Below are 14,075 nucleotides of genomic sequence, written 5' to 3'. Positions count from 1 at the left end.
ACAACGGCGTATGACCTTCACACATCAGTGTAGTGTCCCAGACACAAGCACTTAGCCTTTCGTCAGAGCAAGTGCAGTTTAATGTTTATCAAAGGGGCATGCTTTGTGGCCTCAAAAAATAATATGTCACAATCGATGAGCTATCGGTGCCATGGAGGCAGAGGTTCCAGATCAGGGAAAGTTTAAAAAAATTGTGGGGACGGTTTTATGGCTCTTGGACTTTAAATGGAGCCTCATGCAGACTGCGTCACCGACGCGGAAATGCTTCTGGATTGTCCATATAGTTACTATCCAATTAAAGTGGGCCATTTTACAGAAATTTTTCGCACGTAGCAAGAAGGGCTCCCTTGCGCTAGGTCGGCTTGGATAGAGGAGCCAGAAATGATATTTGTTATGCACGGGATGTAAGTTCATTGTTCGCATGTACTGTGAGAAAAAATGTAAAACTTGAAAATGATCAGTGGTGGTGATGAGACAACGCATTGACTCAATATAGAGGCCCTTCATTGGACTTCTCTCGAACTCGCCAGTTGCCAAGCGGATGTTTAGATTGTCGGCAGGGTCTAAAATTTTTAGCTTAATTGTATGAACGCCATTATACATTATAGAACATTAAAGCATGAGAGCACAGGATTTTTAGGCGAGTTCCGGAGGCCTTTCGCATCCTTCCCCCATATGCACGATGAAAGGCTTAAAACTTTCTTCGTATTAAGGCATTTAGTCTTGAGACACTTAAGATTAGAAATAAACGTATATATATTATAATCTACAGTGATTCCTAAGAGCTTACGCTTCCTGCTCACCGAGAGCTCATCTCCATTGATTTCAATACTTCGGTATGACGCTACTCCTCTATTGTTTGTAAAGAATACGCAAGTTTTAGGCTGTTTAAATCCATATCTTTTGCTTATTTAGACAACCTATTCATTCCAAGCAGCACTTGCCGTGGGCCGATCGCCATGTTACATATTTTAGGACTTATGTGTACATCGTCAATATACATGGAATTAAAGATGGTGGTTGAAATTATTGTATAAAGTGAATATATTTTTACAACAAACAGTATGAAGCTAAGCACTGCGCTCAGCGGTACGGGATTCTCTTGGGTGAATGATTTACAAGCAGCACTGCCACCACTTATGCGGAATGTGCGGTCAAACAGACAGATTTTGATGATATTCAACATTTCTGGAGCAGACACCCCGTCTCGACAGATCTGGTAAAATTTGAACGCGCCATGTGATATCTTAGGCTTCCTGGGTGTCTAAAAATAGAGATTGCAGTAGTTGTAATGGTAGCAAAATTTATTTTGACCGATATGGGGCTTAGGGAGTGCGGGAGTGGGTGGGCCCGTCCTCGGACCTCCGGCTGAGGAAGTATCTCCAGAGGGCAGCCAGGTCGAGCATTTGGGCATCATCCTCGGCCATATGGACACCCTGCAGTTGGAGATCCGTTCCTGAGCTGAAGGTTGTGATGGCAAGGGGAAGTGATGAGCTAGTGCGTTCTTCGGGAATGATTAGATGGAATGCGCTCATGATGGGGTGAAAATTGGCTCTTCCTGAGCTTATTTAGTCTCCCGTATAGGGCCTGGTACAGAGCTGATTCTACTACAGTGGGTTGGTTCGGGAATGTGTGCTTTGTAAGAGGCATTAGGATACAGACTGCTTGTGATTTAAGATCTTATGGTAGCGGGGTAATGACCCTCGCCCTGGTGGCAGAACTAGAGAAATTTCTTGCCGGATAACATCCGGTCCCTGCCTGGAAAGCAGAGGTATTCGAACTGCTTCTCCCAAGATGTCCTGCGGCTGCTGATGGCCAGTTGTCGTGCCCAACAGTGAGAAGACTCGTTATGCGGAACATTGGTGCGCGCCAGTGCCAAACACGCTGCATCCGCCTGCACCAGCTTTTGCGGTACCCTAGCTAGAATTTTTAGGGCGCAGGCAAAATATTCACTTTCGCGAAATTTCGAACGGCTGTTTCGTGTCCCTTACTATAATTTTGGCAGTGGAGTAGGTGCACGCCAAGGAGATTGCAGCTTCCTCGCCTACCTCCGGCTAGGTTGTAATAACTGAGCTTGCAGCAAAGTATTGATTTCGTTGATGTGGAAGGGGATTCAGAAAGTATTTCTCCTTATTTTATTCCCCTAACGAGCTACTCAAAAGTAATTACAAATATACGTACTCTTATACGTACTGTTATGCCTCAACACCACAAAGACGTTATTTGACGTTTGCCGCGTTTTAAACCACCACCCCTCCTATCCAGACGTCAACGCCGCATGGACGCGACAGTTGAAGCGTCCAACAAAAGGCAATCACCACACCATTACCTGGAAGCCTGAGCAAAGCTTGAAAAGGAGGGAGGCAACGACGACGACCTGGGTGTCGCTGTTTGCTTTCTTGCTACAGATTCCAAACCAGTTTCTTCGAGGCGGAGTTACTGCGGGTTATGGATAGCATGGGCCTGGTATCGCAACGGAGTCGGTGCTAGTGATTTGCTGCTGGACAGTCTTCAGATTTTCTAGTCGACTCATCTAGGCAAGACGACGGTCTTAAAAGCGAAGAGTTTTTGAGCAGTGGGAGAGAAGGTACTGATGAGAACTTGGACGTTCAACTTGCTCCTACATGGAGTGGGCTTCCGCGCTGAAGCTGCGTAACTAAGCTAAATAAAACCTTTTACAAAAAGTGTGTATACCTCTACAATCCAAGGAAGTTTTCCTTTCGTTAGCGTGGTAAGCAAAAAACTGCCCATACGTGGCCCCATATCAGAGATAGTTCAATGCCGGGCCGACCGGCGATGAAGGTGTAGCCGGCGTTAGGCACTTCCCTATGCGTGGGCCGATCCTGAAGGCAGTGTAATGCCGGGCGGACCCGCAGCGGAGGTGCAGCAGGCGTTAACCACTTCCCTATGCGCGGGCCGATCCTGAAGATAGTGTCTTCCGGGCCGATTCGCGGCAGAGGTGAAGCAGGCGTTTGGCACTCGCCATACGTGGGCCGATACCGAAGATAGTGAAATGCCGGGCGCACCCGCTGTGGAGGTCAAGCTGGCGTTAACCACTTCCCATATGTGGGCCAATTCCGAAGATATTACAATGCCGTGCCGACCCACTGCGGTGGTGCGGTTCGCTATCAAGGGGGCCACATTCACAGCTTCGCTGGTCATCCTTCTTCACAGAGTGAAAGGGCTATAGGTTTTTTCCCTTAATATTCTGCAACCTGATCTAGTAGTCGACGGGTTTGGTAGATTCCATGGCCTGAATGCCACCCTAGCCGCAACAAAACGGTCGGTAGGGGTAAGAAAATAATCCTGACGATCTGAGATCGGCGGACCTTTGTGTGTAGCACCGGGAGACGCGAACTTCAAAAATTGAGGGATACTGCAGACAGAAGAGTGACTTCTGCGGATCCTGGATTAGCAGACCCCCTCTTCGTGGCTCAGCGCGTCACAAATGTCATAGTAACGGGGTGGAGTCTAGGACGACTCGAAGAATCTGGAAGGAAGAGATAAAGGAGGCAGTCCTCACGATCTTCGACCAACGTACCTTCGGTACGTGGTTTCGAGAGTCACGAAGTTCAAAGGTCGAGGAAAATCGTGACGGTAGAGCGACTTCTTCGGATGTCGAATTGGCAGACCTCCTCTTCGTGGCTCAGGGAGACACAACCACTGCAGTAACGGCGTGTACTCCTGGATGACTCGAGGAAGCTAGAAGAAAAAGCAGCAGAAGGCAGCTCCAACGTTAGGGATCGGCGGACCGGTCAACGTGGCTCCAGGAGACACGACCTTCGGAAGTTCGACTATAGGCGAGTAGTTGAGCGCATGCTTTTGGCTGGATGACAGGGATAGGATTCTATTGGGCAATTAGCCGTAGTTAATTGCCAGTGATTCTGTGGTTAATACAGGGGAAGTTGTAGTCAGCTTTCGAAAAACAGACATTCTACAGTGTTCTTAGCAGCAGAGCTCCGTATGGAGATTAACCATAGGTTGAGGAGTCCCGTAATTTGTACGGCGATTGACGAAGTTGGTTTCGATGAGGACCTGGGAAAAGATATATCGCCATGCGGAACGCATACCGAGGACCACCTTCGGCTCGGTATACACAACACCATGCTCAGGAACGGGCCCAGCTAACTCAACAGTATACACAACAGTATACACAACAAATCTCAGGAACGGGCCCAGCTAACTCGGCTGTCCACCACGCTGGTCGGCAGGCGTATCCTCGAGGAGATCGGACTCGCACCCACCAAGAACTTGGCTGAAAACACCCAACTCCCCTGCGAAATAGGTGAGAAGATTATGGTCGCCCCCTTTGCCCCGCAGCGTTCATCTCGTTCACAACGCAAGTCGTCGCAAGGCAAGAGAATTGAATATACTGAAGCAAATAAACAAGGAAAAGATCAAATCAAGCTTCGTGGACGCAGCTGCATACCGAGACGGCAAGGTTTTTGCGGGTTTCGCCGTGGACACGCTTGGCAAAGTCATGAACTGTGCTTGCGTCCGGACGCGAACCCCCCGGTGGCCGAGCAAGCGGTCATTGCACTCGCCATGCAAGACGGCCGGAGGTAAAGGGCGTATAGCGATTCGAAAGTGGCCGTCAGGGCATTCCAGAAAGGCCGGGTAGCCCGGCATGCAATTCAAATTCTGAAAGGCGCCAAACATGGCGACACCTCCATACACTGCATCGTTAGGTTCCTTGCCCTCGTCGGAGCGATTGAGGGGGTTCCTCTGAACCACAAGTGTTCCCACGAGGCTGCGCGTGACTACTGACCGCGCTGCCCTCGGATCGGGCGACTCTCTCCCCAGACACAGAGACGATCCTATCACGCACAGTGAACTTAAACTCTTTCACTTACAGAGAAGGCTTTTCCCGCCGCCTGACTCCAAGCTAAGCCGGCCGCAGGCGGCCACGCTCACTTTTGCGAACAAATTCCTACCTAAATCTGGCGTCCCTAACAGCATATTTCATTTTATTTCATTTATTTTCACCTTAAATGCCCGGAGGCATTACATAAGGCAGGACTTTAATTCTTGTGACAATGTTAGAACAAATGTGCAGAACAGTAAAGAAACAACGAGAAATAAAAACGAGAAAGAGCCAGGAACAAGTATGAAAAAAGGGGAACATCGTGTTAGAGTAAAGGCAGGTTAGATCGGTAATTAGGCAATGTGGTTATTTCACATTTCGCGGAACGTTTTACAGTCAGTGCATGACACGATATTGTCTGGAAGATGGTTCCAATGGGTTAAAACGTCGGGGAAGAATGAAGTGTTCATGGCAGATGATCGGGTGTTAATGTTTGCTATGGGACGACTGTGGCCTAGGGGATAGGATGTATGTAAGGGTGGATTTAATAGGGAATGCGTGGAGTGTGGATGGTAATAAAAGGTGTGAAGCAAGCAGAGACGAGAGATGATCCGGTGGGAAGCAAGTGATGGTAGTCAAGTGTACGTTTTAGTGCGGCTATGCTGTTTTCCCGAGCGTAATTGGAAGTTAGAAACCAAGCACGGCGATATTGTATTGCTTCTATGTCACAGGTAAGATATGACTGGGAAGAGTGTCAGATAGATGACGCATATTCTAACTGCGGTCGTACGAATGTTCGATGTGCTAGCTTTTTTTATTTCTGGTGATGCGGCTTTCAAGTTGCGATTTAAATATCCCAGGGTACCTGAAGCATCAGAACAGATGGTGTCAACATCAGCTGCCCATGATAGTGTCGATGTCATGGGAACGCCGAGATATTTGTAAGACGGGACATGATTGGTAGGAGCTGAATTTGTTGTTTAGGTCTGACTGGTTAGGCTGTGGTTGCGGGTGTATTGCAGAGCTTTGCATTTAGTAAGGTTAAGCGGCATGAACCATTTCTCGCACCATAGTGCGATTGAATCGTGATCCTCTTGTGGTGCGGTGTCATTCGAGCCTTTGATAGGAGAATATAGGACACAGTCATCCGCGAAAACAACTAACTTTTTCTTAATGTTAGCATGTAAGTCATTGACGTAGATGAAGAAAAGTAGAAGTGATAAACCAGCGCCTTGTGGCACACGCGATGTTAGGCTGCTAAGAGGTGAATTATGGTTATTTGCAGAGGTAAACCGGTGTGCGCCCTTTTAAGATGTGTTCAAGCCAGGTAAGCCAGCTATTTGGGATTCGGTTAGATGCGAGTTTTTGAAGTAGGTGTGTATGCTTTCGAGTAATCCTAGAAAATGGCATCAATCTGAAAATGAAGGTTCATGAATTGCAGAATGTCATGGGTGAACTCGGCGACTTGGGTCTCGCGTGAATGTAGTTATCTGAAGCCGTGCTGGTGAGGGTAAAAGAAGTTGATTGGTTCCAGGTGAGCCATAAGGTTGGATGAGATTATATGCTCTACAAGTTTAGAAGGAATAATCATCAGAGGCATTGGCTGATAATTTATAGCAGTGGAGCGGTCGCCAGTCTTAAAGATTGCCACGACATGGGCCTTTTTCCTGTCGTCGGACAAGCTTTCAATCTTTAAGGATTGTGTGAATATTAGGTGTAGTACCTGGCTAGAAATCTTACTGGCGTTAACTTGTATTTTGGCGTTAATTCAATCACACCCAGCTGAGGTGGTTAGTTTTACTGAATTATTGAGGCTATATATGCCATCAGGGTTGATCTTCATGTCCGGCATTAATTTTACTGAAAGAGGTGGTATTGGTTCAATGGGAGTGTCATTAGTTTTGGAGAAATCTGAGGTGAAGTAGTCGTTAAGAGCTGACGCTCATTTCTCAGAGTTAATGAGATTGCCATCCGGATCTGTCAGTTCAATCTGTCTAGCGTGCTTACTAAAGGTAAGCGCCATAATTTATTGGGGTTTGATCACAGAATCGTTAGAAACTCATGACTAAATCAGTTATCTTTGGCTATCGAGAGCGCCTGAATGTATTGGTTAGCGCACAGTTAGCATTTTCCCCGTGTTTGTGAGTTATTTGTAAGTTTGACTTTCCTGTAAAGCCTTCATTTTAGTAAGGAGAGCTTTGAGCCGCTTATTAAACCATTCATTGTCAGAGCCAGATTTTACGAGAACTGTTGGTATGTATCTAGCTTCCAAGTTCAGCAATACATTTTTTTAAAGTTCCCAGTTGCTATCGACAGTTCTAGGTAAATAGAACTACTGAAAATTATGTAAGAAAGTTTGGAGTACGCTATTTATGGTGTCAAAGTCTGCCCTTTTGTAATCTTTTGTTATTTTTCTTTCTGGCGACTTTTTTAAGCGCTATTGTCATGCAATTATGGATGAGGGTATGATAGCTAAGACCGGGTAGTGTGGTAACGCTTTTAAGCTCTCAGGGCATGATGTGAGCATAAGTTCAAGGGTCTTATCTCCTCTTGTTACATGACATGATATCACTTGATACAGGTTGAAGGCTAGAATAAGATCAATAAATTGTCTAGCTTCGTATAACGGTGACCTCTTGGATACAGAAAGCAGGGGCCAGTTAATGTTAGGGTTATTGAAGTCGCCAAAGAGGTGAATAGGTGCATTAGGGAATGTGACAGTGATTTCACTTATTTCGTTACGGAGCAAACCGCAGAATGACGGATGGCGGTCCGGCGGCCTACACCACGCACCAAATTTTGTGTTTCCAGGACCGTTGTAAGCGCAGGTTCACAATTGCTCGAGATTATCATCCCGAATCATCAGGGAAAATGACAAGTTGTTTCTCAAGGCTAACAAACCTCCCCCTCCTCTCGGGCTGCTCCGATTATGGCGATAGAGAAAATAACCGGAATTTGGAGGGAAGATTTAGCTATCTCGCACGTCTCCTTTATGCCACGTTTCAGTTAACATTGTGATGTCGGCAACGATGTCGTGAGGGAAGCTGCGAAGTTGTTCTCGTTTGGGTAGAAAACTGCGTATTTTAGTGAAAGCTCTGTTAATAAGAGGTAAACATGAGAAACAATTGTGGGAGGAAGTTGAAGTGATAGGCTTTGTTGTCCGTCAGAGAACGTTTTGTGTTTTGCGATTTGGGATGCTCTGTTTCCATGCGCCGTTATGAATGGCCTCGTAGGCTCAATCAAGCTGTCAGAAGTGGGGTCGTAGTGATCGCCCTCATTGTTGAAAAGCAAATTGTCTACGTAGCGTTTGAAAGCACATTTCTGTGTTCCTATGAAATTTAACAATTTAGAACGTGCGATGCGAGTACCTGGAGCGAAATCTTCAGGTATAGCGAAGTTTGTTGCTTTTAGTCTCCACCCACAGGCCAGAATGTTTTCCTTTGACTTGAAATGAGACAACATGATAATTATCAGGCGATTTTTTTTCAGGACGGTATTTTCCTATGTGATGAGCACCTTCAATAGTGCTTGGTTCTAGGATCATTTCCAGCTTGCTTGCGCAGAAATTGATGATTTTTCCTCAGACTCTTTCCATCTTCTTCTTCATAGTCTTCTAGTCCGACAAAAGCAAGTTATTAGGGCGCATTCTGTGGCTTGTGTCAGTGCTCTCAGCTTTTAGCAGGACTATCTCTTTGATGGCATCATTTTTTCGGGTCGCAATTACTTCGTCCTGGTGGTCGTTTGCTTGCACAGAAATACGTTTTGTTAGCACAGCTATTGTCTTGCTTTGAGAGTGTTCGCTTCTCGGAGCTCACTTATATCGGTACGTATTTCTGAAATTATTTCCTTTAGTTCTTTGATCGTCTGTGAAAGCGAAGAAAAGGTGTCTCTCTCGGGGCCTGGGTTAAGTTCAACATCTCCAGAGAGCAAGATGATTAGATCGGACGGAAGCGCGAATGCAACAGCTTCATACTACAGACGCACAACTCTACACAATTTCAATCGCAGGGGCACGACACCACGAAGAGACAAGGATTGTCGCTGCGAAATTTCTTATAATTTTCTAAGTAACTAACCTGGAAAGTTAGGAAAGCGATGAGCATCCTGCGTACAACGGTGTCGTGCCTCAGTTGATCAGCTTTGTCACGCCGATTAAATACAGCCTGCCTTGCCCTTGTGACTGATGACGTTGCTTTCGTGGGGTAGTGCCAGGTGAAAGAAGCTTCTGCCGCTGAAACTGGACTTTTCTTCGCTGCTTCGGCTACGAGAGGCGGACCTGTAGCCCAGGATTGTGGCGGTTTCAGGGAAGGCGATCCGGTTTGCAGAAGGGGTTTTGGGTTAGGGCATGTAGCAGCACAAGGCCAGTACGACAGCATCTGGACGGTCAAGAAAGCGATGAGCATCCTGCGTTCAATGGTGTCGTGCCCCCATATATCCTGAGATTTATCCCAATTGTTCTTGCGTGGCCTGTGGTGAGGTTGCTACGTTGCCTCATATGCTCTAGGAGTGCGGGTCGCTGAGCCCGAAGTTCACCAACGAAGAGTGGGACGCGCTCCTGCGAAGTCTCGTCTTTGAGTACCTCATTCTGGCCGTCCAGCACGCCCGCGATCTGGGCGGTCGGCTAGATCTGTCAGTCCTGTCGTGGGATTAGCCAGGTGAACTTTTTATCGGGTTTTGCTAGACCCAATAAATGTTTATTCACTCACTCACTTCACTCAGATGATGCCCAAAACGAAGTTTACGACGCCGAGGAGGCGTTTGACATTTAATACGCCTGAAAATATTTTGAGTGTAGACACGCGTGACGTTTCGACGGGACCGCCAGCAAGGGACAGCGGAAGAAAACGAAAGGAGATACACAAGCGCTTGGAACGTAGACATGACTGACGCGGGTTAAAGTGTATCTTTTCTCGTCAGCTTAAAATATGAGGCGGGTTGTATTTACCCACGATATTAAATTGATATTGGCAAGTGAGGGAGCTATGGAAGCTTGCTTCACCTCCTCTGCGGGTCGGCCTGGAATTGGACTATCTTCGGGATCGGCCTTCTTTTTATTCGACGGACGTTGACCCCAGATCATGGTAGCTTGCTGCCGGGCTGCTTATACCGAAACTCTGAAAGTCCGCACACAGACTGTCTAACCTTGGGTTGAAAGCAGTAACTTCCACGTTATGTTAACTTATCAAACGCATGCTGTAACATGCCTTACCGGCGCCTGAAGAATTATAAATGACATCACGAGATGGCCCAAATTGGTTTTCGATCGCACTCGAGCACACAAGACGACTTGGGCCATATCTGTCATGTAGTGATCGGAAGTGATCGAACCAACCACACTCAAACCATCGTGTATAAATGTTGTGCCACTCTGACAGCTTTCATACTCGGCGCCCATGCATAATTGGCATGTTGCAGAGATGACCAAGCTCAATTCCCTCATCAGAAAGTTCTTTGAGCTTGCCTCGGCTTATCTGCAAGCACTCACACCGAAAACCTGTTCGAGCTCCGTGTGAACAACACTCCCGAAAAATAATTTAGGCGCAAGAGCGCTCAGAGCTGCTCAGGCTATCCGGCTACTCAATGACATGGGCCTCAACCCTCTCGACCAGTGCCCTGGCGCCCTGCGGATTCGCAGCGACATCAGGTCTCAACTGCACATCGCGTCCCTTGCATACAATATGCACCCCGCAAGCAACGTCGGCAGACGTCGTGCCAAGAGTACAGCTCTGCTCGAGCTTGTCTGTAACAACCACACTGAGGCAAGCTTCGTGGATGCCCCAGCATATGCGCAACGTGTGGCATTCACCGTCTCCATCGTCGACTGCAATACCAGGCTCACTTGTTGCGCTGCAGTAAGTACTTCGAAACCCGTCGTAGGCGAGCAGGATGCTATCGCGCTGGCTGTGCTCGATGGTCGCAGAGAGGCAACACTGTGGCTCAGATATTCACATTTGCGTTGTTGGTGGAAATAAATCATTATATTATTATTATATATCAACTACAAGGGAGCCATTGAGGACTACCAAACCGTGATGTTCTCCCTCTCAGGCCCTCCGCATTTCTTAAAGTACCAACGGTATCTCACCGTATTCTGTCACTTGGTTTTCCGAGCACTTTGGGTGGAATGAATGCTCTTCCACATGAAGCCGCACGAAGACTCAATTGACCGCGCCGCCTCCGCAGTCCCCCTGACCCCCGTGGAACGCTTGTTGAAGTTTAATGAAATTACCACACATACTATCTGTCAAGACGGGTATTCCCCCTCCCGCCTCCTGCCTTATGCATGGCACGGGCGCTGACCCTTCGACTTTTACAAGCCCGGGCGTACCCCATCCTTGACCCTGATACCCTGATACTGAATACTGATACTGATACCGATACCCTGAAAGGTATCGGAGTGCTGACTGCCCTGCCTGTGTACTAAAGGCAACATTCGATCATGTGTTGTGGAAGTGTCAAGCCATCGGCTCCTGCTTCAGCGAGAATAGGTGGGCTGCGCTATCGGGCATCCCTGAACTCCACCACTAAACCCTGGTCGTGCAGTGTGCCCGAGATCGGGTCGTAAAGCTCCACTTGGCGGTCCCTAGGTGCGTCTTCTCTGGACCAAATAACGTTATTTCACTCACTCACTCGCTCGCTCACTAACTCACCATCTGCCCTTTCCACCCAAGATGTTCCACATTGTGGCGTCTTTCCCAGATCACCTTTTCTTTTCGGCTCACATAAATAATGATTGCGGTGGGCACTTTATAGTTGAATGTGGGGGTTGTGTGCCGTAGGGCTCTGCATTCGACTTGATATTGGGCCGGGCATGACCACCAGGCGTATACTTTTCTATTTGCGCAGATGAACTGACACTGTGGCTAAGACATTCATATTTGCGTTGTTAGGAAACCGGACTACAGACTTATCTGCACAGAACATTTATCCGATGCTCAGCCATTTCCTTCGCCCTCTCGGCCACCAGAAAAACATTTGCGTCTTTTATCAACCAAAGACACTGGCACAGTCTGTTGCTCACATGCATAAATTTGAACTTGGACAAACGGCCGAGCTCCCTCAGAAATCCCCGTCGAATGGTTGGAAATCCACAAATCAGGCTATGCCCCCTCAAGCGCACGCTCTAACCACCAGAAAACCATTAGCAGTCCACACATGATCTACCATATTGTCTGAAAGGGTGGTGTCACTGGTATCCGTATGTCTAGTGTCTTGACTGACACCAGTTTGCAACCAAGAGTTGTCTCTCAAGCCAAAATTCATACGCCTCACTATCACAGACTGCAGCCGGCACGAAACTGTTAACTGAGAGAAAATGCGAGGTATTACAAGCCTTCTTCGCGTAACACCAGTTCCTGTCATTCAAGAGGAAACGCAGCCTAATACAATGGATGAACTCATGTACGACGGTCGAAACGCTCGCAAAAGAAAATTCAAGTATGTGTGCTGTAGCGACGTTACTGCGATACTTCGACGCTTCATCAACTCTACCGTTGTCTCCTCCATCGGACCCCTTTCATGGAAAAAGGCTCAAGACAGCGGCAGCTATCCGCTAAAGCACTTGTTCTTCCGCAAACGCTCGATGGTAGCATCAACTTCCTCAACATTTGCTGCAACGAATGCACTAGCACAATACGCAGATGCAAGAAAACATGACGGCATAGTGCACAACGGCACTGCAGGCGCAATTCTCCGAGATGAATGTCACAGATCACCACTATCAGCAGCAGAAGCAGCCTATTTTATATCCTGTGCAGGACAAAGGCCTCTCCCTGCTATCTCGCATTACCCCTGTCCTGCGCCAACCTGTTCTCAGTAGTGCCAGCGAATTTCCTAATTTAATCGGCCCCCCCTAGTCTTGTGCCGTTCTCGACTGCGCTTGCCTCCTCTTGGCGCCCATTCTGTAACCCGAATCTTCCACCGGTTATCTAACCTGTGCATTACATTACCTGCCCAGCTCCATTTATTTCTCGTCATGTCAATTAGAATTTCGGCTATGCATGTTTGCTCTCCAATATAAACCGCTCTATTTCTGTCCCTTAACCTTATGCCTAGCATTCTACAATCCATCGCTCTTTGCGCCGTCCTTAATCTGTTCTCAAACTTCTTTGCCACTCTCAAAATTTTGGTGCCCTATGTCGGCACCGGTAAAATGCACTGATTGTACACTTTGCTTTTCAATGATAATGGCAAGCTTCCAGTCAGGAGCTGATAGTGTCTTAGGTATGAACTCCAACCCATTTTTATTCTTCTGTGAATTTCCTTCTCATCGTCAGATTTCCCTGGGATTAATTGATCTAGGTAAACGTACTCCTTCACAGACTATAGAGCCTGACTGGTCATCCTGAAATCTTATTGCCTTGCCCCGCTATTCGTCATTATCTTTGTCTTCTGCATAATAATCTTCAACCCTGCTCTTACACTCTCTCTTTTAATGTCATGAATCATTTGTTGTAAATCGTCTCCAGTGTTGCTGAACAGAACAATGTCATCTGCAAACCGAAGGTTGCTGGGTATTGGCCATCGATCATTACTCCAAACCCTTCTCAGTACGATTCTGGTGATATATCGTGAACCCTCGCTGGTTTAACGGCTCTTTTGCATTGACGCGTCGGCAGAGGCTTCTCAATTTTTCCGGGGTAGTAAGCACTACACTAACTCCAGCTTTTCACCCAATCTTCATCAAACGCTGGGATAAGTTGTGCACGCATGGCAGGGCAATGGTCCTTCGCTTTTATTTCATTTTTGGCTTCTCACCACCTTGCTCCCCATGGATACGTTCGAGTTTCAGCTTCTTGCTCATTTTTTCTGCAGCAGACAGAGAAAGGTGTGACGGGTAACCAGCCCTAGTAAGGCGGTCAACGTGCCGACTAAAACTTTGTTCCATCGCGTGGATGCACGATTATTTAAGCGCATTTGTTAGACAAAGGTTTGCTATTGCTCTCTTCGCCAGGTTTGAATGCGTTGATTGGAATGGCAGTGGCGCCTTGTTGCCTCTGGGTTCGCAGGCTCAGCAGACGTTCCCCCTGGAGAGCTTGAGTCTGAGATCAAGGAATCTCAAAGACATTTGCTTGGGGAACTCGTGGTTAACATTAAGCGGCTGAAGTGCATGACTAAAGCATGTTATTGCCTCCGAAACTGAGTCATTTGAATTCGGGCCAGAGCCATCATACAAAAGTAAGTAATAGTCAACCTAACGACTCTCCTGACGCTTGTTCTGGTCAGGGCATTCTGAATTATTCTCTCTTTCTGGACAAGGTACAAATTGCTA

The 14,075-nt window shown here is 47.2% G+C and overlaps 1 pseudogene; it reads left to right on the top strand.

The window, feature by feature from the left end:
• The first annotated feature begins 9,683 nt into the window (after positions 1-9,683).
• Positions 9,684-9,857, top strand: LOC142586432 (U2 spliceosomal RNA; annotated as a pseudogene).
• Positions 9,858-14,075: the final 4,218 nt, after the last annotated feature.

The sequence above is a fragment of the Dermacentor variabilis genome, chromosome 6 (assembly GCF_050947875.1).
Source record: "Dermacentor variabilis isolate Ectoservices chromosome 6, ASM5094787v1, whole genome shotgun sequence".
Lineage (NCBI taxonomy): Eukaryota > Metazoa > Arthropoda > Arachnida > Ixodida > Ixodidae > Dermacentor > Dermacentor variabilis.
The sequence above is the reverse complement of the archived record's forward strand: the minus strand, read 5'-3'. Positions and strand labels throughout refer to the sequence as shown.